This window comes from Triticum aestivum, chromosome 4B (assembly GCF_018294505.1).
Source record: "Triticum aestivum cultivar Chinese Spring chromosome 4B, IWGSC CS RefSeq v2.1, whole genome shotgun sequence".
Classification (NCBI taxonomy): Eukaryota; Viridiplantae; Streptophyta; class Magnoliopsida; order Poales; family Poaceae; genus Triticum; species Triticum aestivum.
The window spans coordinates 244,013,198-244,018,732 of NC_057804.1; positions in this window are offsets into that span (position 1 = coordinate 244,013,198).

Here is a 5,535-nt window from a genome sequence, read left to right on the forward strand (position 1 = left end):
GGGGGGGGTGCTAGGCATGACATCATGTTACCGGGTCACGTAGAGATCAATGTTACAACTCTTGGATATATGTCCCAACCATCATATCTGACCGAGATTCAGATCCGGTTGGTGTCAGGATACCTCAGACTTAGGATACCTGAGAAGAAAAGGTGCAACGCAAATTGACGAGATGACATTGTAAGATTCTCGGGGAAATGAACTATGAAGTGATTTCCGTTATCAAGAGTCCATCATTAACCCAAGGAGAGGACAAGGAGGTGTCTGGTGAACTCAACGGCAATTCACCGAGATTCCTAAAAGATGGGTGTCCACAACTAGTGAACAAGGAGATAATCATTTGGCGGATCAAATGATGTAATGATGTATGCTCGAGGGAAACATACACAACTGAACAATGATAGAAGGGTGTACCCAGGAATCTGGACTAGGTAGCACGATCAATGTTCGAATGATGATTCAATAAGTAATAAACTTTAATGCAATAGGGTTGCTAGAAGTTTAGAATTTACACCTCACAGACCATTTGTCGGTTTTCCGGTTAGAAACAACACGAGGACCAAGGAAAGAATGGTGATTTTAATAAGTATCACTTGTGTCAAGAATTCTTAAGGGTGGTGAATTTCTTGCCACACTCTTGACATGTAAAGGGTAATACTCCAAGGTAAAGAAGAACAGATGCTGGATAGCAAGGAACTCAAGGTATAACACAAAACACGACAAGTTTGTGTTGGAGGGAAGTCAATAAAGTGGTCGATGATAATACAGATCACCGAGGGCAAGGATGGTATTTCTCATCATGAATTCAATCGATATCCTGGAAGAGCTCATAATGCTCATGATGATCACGACACATTTGTCGCGAGAGTTCCTGAAGATGTAATCGATCGGCGACGACATCAAGTCAAAGTAATGATGAAGTGAAAGGTTATTGGAACCAAGGGTACGACACAACTCGAAACCAAGCTTGTTGTTCAAGGCGAAATGGTATGACGATGAGGATCGACGTAAGGTTAGTTCATCGTCGAAAATTGGTGCTCCGAGAATAAGGACCAGGTAGCATAGTTAGAATCGTCACGACAATGATATAGCCAAACAGGCTAGGAATGGCGTGATCGGGTACAAACTCGTACTTATAGAAGCTTACTGAAGAGTTGTTGAACCGAAGAGCGGACTCGGTTCAGTTATCGGTGTTTTTGAGTGTTCAATAACTCAGAGCCCGCGAAAAATTGGAATCAGTGGGAAGGTAGCACTTGATGAAGAACTCATAAGGAGTTATGCAGTTCCATGATAATCTCGAGATACCAGGGGGGTAATACTCGTCACAAGATCAAAGTAAAGGTGGGACTGGTGTATTGATCCATAGAAGACAATTGTTTTTAACTTGTCCAAGAAATGAGATCAAAGAAGAACAATCATGGTCGGAACCACGGTTGCAAAAGGCCAGATCCTAGATATAAGATGAACTTATACCAAAGGAATAATTTATTTAAAAGAAGCTTTAATGATAAGATCTACAACGTGTCCATGGGCATGAACACAAGTTCAAGGTCGACTCCCACTTCTCCAATGCATACCCTTTCATTCACTTCTCGCTTTCGATGAAGTTATAGCGTTGAAATCTTATCTGGCAAAATACCAGAAGAGTACGACTCGTGAAAACTTTCGAGTTCACACATATTAAGGAAGGCATAGGTTCAACCCATCTGGGCATCTTAGCATCATATACCAGAATCTTTAGAAGTAAATAACTCAAGCTCGAAGGCAAAGCATGGTTGAGAAAGCAGACGATACAATTTACCAAAGGCATTATGTATCCGAGAAAAGGCCCACAAGGTTATTGAATATGAAGGGTGTTGTCAGATAAAATCCAACAAGGGATCTGGTGGCCCACAAGGGATCTGACGTGAGCATCGGTACTCAACTAGAGGAAGAAGAGTGCAAGGAGATCAAATTATAGAAACAACTAACTAACTCAATTGTCAAATGCAAAGGAATTATGATTTCCAATTTAAGGGATCAGAAGCAATGCTCTGATTAGGGATGGATAAGTTGAATAGCCGTAGGGTACAATCAACGACAATTGGATTGGTCGAGAACCAATTCCAGTTAAAAGAATGGCAGCTCAGCCGGAAGGTAATTTATAAGGATCAATGACGTTTGCGGGTATTCGCAAACATATTGAGTCAACATACTCAAAATGATAATGACAAGGAATGTCATTAAGACTACGAGACTTATGGGATTAACCATAATGCAAGCAAGCAAGAATTTCAAGAGCCAAAGGCTCTAGAGGATTTTCGGAAGATCAAATATTATTTTGAAGACTTTTGTGAAACACATGAACAACTGGGGATAAGCGGATACTCGACAAGTGCGAGAATTATCCATAGGGGTATTCAGGTGACAAGGAATTGCAAGACAGTAGGCACAAGATATTCTCGGATCAATAGAGAGAATTTCGGGGTATCTTGTAGTAACAAGATCAACTGGGAATAAAAGTAAGAATGTCAAGTGTATGTATTTATCCATAGGGATATTTCGATGGTAGGGAATTGCAAAAGCAACGGACACAAAGTCTCAAAAGAGTTTCGGCGAGTAACTTCGAAATCTTCTGGTGCAGTCGGCGATCACCTGGACTGAAGGGGCTCTCCGGGAGAAAGTATTTTCGAGAACCTAAAGTCAGATTTTAGTAGAAATCGTTTAACCCGAATAGAAGAGATGTCAGAGTCCCAGAGTAAAGGTCGAGGAGTAAAAGATCCTAATACCACCCAATGGCGACGTGGGCCCATGGGCCGCACAGCCATGTTAGTAAAAGTTTTGTAAAGTCTAGACTCGACTTCGGCCAAGGAGTTGGAAGGGGGATTCCTACAGGCAGTCGGCTCTGATACCAACTTGTGACGCCCCCGATTTAATCGTACACTAATCAAGCACGCAAATGTGTACGATCAAGATCAGGGACTCACGGGAAGATATCACAACACAACTCTACAAATAAGATAAGTCATACAAGCATCATAATACAAGCCAGGGGCCTCGAGGGCTCGAATACAAGTGCTCGATCATAGACGAGTCAGCGGAAGCAATAATATCTGAGTACAGACATAAGTTAAACAAGTTGCCATAAGATGGCTAGCACAAACTGGGATACAGATCGAAAGAGGCGCAGGCCTCCTGCCTGGGATCCTCCTAACTTCTCCTGGACGTCATCAGCGGGAGCACGTAGTAGGCACCTCCAGTGAAGTAGGGGTCGTCGTCGACGGTGGCGTCTGGCTCCTGGACTCCATCATCTGGTTGCGACAACCAGAAAGAAGGGAAAGGGGAAAAAGGGGGGAGAAAGCAACCGTGAGTACTCATCCAAAGTACTCGCAAGCAAGGAACTACACTACATATGCAAGGGTATATGTGTAAGGAGGCATATCAGTGGACTGAACTGCAGAAGGCCGGAATAAGAGGGGGATAGCTAATCCTGTCGAAGACTACGCTTCTGGCAGCCTCCGTCTTGCAGCATGTAGTAGAGAGTAGATTGAAGTCCTCCAAGTAGCATCTCCAAGTAGCAACTTCAAGTAGCATCGCATAGCATAATCCTACCCGGCGATCCTCTCCTCGTCGCCCTGCGGAAAAGCGATCACCGGGTTGTCTGTGGAACTTGGAAGGGTGTGTTTTATTAAGTATCCGGTTCTAGTTGTCATAAGGTCAAGGTACAACTCCAAGTCGTCCTGTTACCGAAGATCACGGCTATTTGAATAGATTAACTTCCCTGCAGGGGTGCACCACATAGCCCAACACGCTCGATCCCATTTGGCCGGACACACTTTTCTGGGTCATGCCCGGCCTCGGAAGATCAACACGTCGCAGCCCCACCTAGGCAAAACAGAGAGGCCAGCACGCCGGTCTAAACCTAAGCGCACAGGGGTCTGGGCCCATCGCCCATAGCACACCTGCACGTTGCGTACGCGGCCGAAAGCGGAACTAGCCCCCTTAATACAAGAGCAGGCTTACGTTCCAATCCGGCGCGCGCCGCTCCGTCGCTGACGTCTGAAGTGCTTCGGCTGATACCACGACATCGGGATACCCATAACTACTCCCACGTAGATGGTTAGTGCGTATAGGCTCGTAGCCAGACTCAGATCAAATACCAAGATCTCGTTAAGCGTGTTAAGTTTCCGCGAACGCCAAACAGGGCCAGGCCCACCTGTCTCCTAGGTGGTCTCAACCTGCCATGTCGCTCCGCCACAAAGTAACAGTCGGGGGCCGTCGGGAACCCAGGCCCACCTCTACCGGGATGGAGCCACCTGTCCCTTCAGCCCCCAGCTCCGAACAGTATCACAGGTAATGTAACAGTGTAAAGTATATAGTATATGCCCGTGATCACCTCCCGAAGTGATCACAGCCCAATAATATAGCATGGCAGACGGACAAGAGTGTAGGGCCACTGATGGAACACTAGCATCCTATACTAAGCATTTAGGATTGCGGGTAAGGTATCAATGACTGTAGCAGCAATGACAGGCTATGCATCAGAATAGGATTAACGGAAAGCAGTAACATGCTACGCTACTCTAATGCAAGCAGTATAGAGGAGAATAGGCGATATCTGGTGATCAAGGGGGGGGCTTGCCTGGTTGCTCTGGCAAGAGAGAGGGGTCGTCAACTCCGTAGTCGAACTGGGCAGCAGCAGCGTCGGCCTCGTAGTCTACCAGAGAGAAGAGGGGGAAGGAATAATGAATACAGAGCAAACAAAGCATCACAAAATATAACAAGGCAATACGCGATGTTCGGTGTGCCCTAACGCGGTAGTAGGTGATACCGGTGAAGGGGGAAAACATCCGGGAAAGTATTCCCGGTGTTTCGTGTTTTCGGGCAGAGGAGCCGGAGGGGGAAAGTTGCGGGTTCGATAGGTTAGGGGGGTGTGGTGGACGAACGGACTGCGTATCCGGAATCGTCTCGTCGTTCTGAGCAACTTTCATGTTGAAAATATTTTAATCCGAGTTACGGATTAAAAGATATGATTTTTAAAAGATTTTAACAATTTTGAAATTTAATTATTTATTTAATTAATTCGAAAAAATGTATTTATGACGTCAGCATGATGTCATGCTGACGTCAGCAGTCAACAGGGGTTGACTGAGTCAACCCTGACATGTGGGTCCAGTGGGACCCACCTGTCATTCACTAATTAAATTAATTAGGGTTTAGGTTAATCTAATTACAGTTTAATTAAACTTAACTAGTTAATTAATTTAATTAAACCGGATTAATTAACTTAATTAATTCATTAGTTAATTAATTAATTAATAATTAATTTTATTAATCATTTTTTTATTTTTATTTAATAATTTTATTTAATCATTTTTAATTTTATTAATTATATTTATCGTTTTTATTTATTTTATTATTTATTTATTATTATTATTATTATTTTTTAACAGAAACGTTCTGGGGTGGGGCCCCAAGGTCAGTGGCTCAGGGGGAGCCCCAATCGGGCGAACGGGCACCGGTCCCGGGCGCACCCGAGCGGGCACTCGCCCGTAG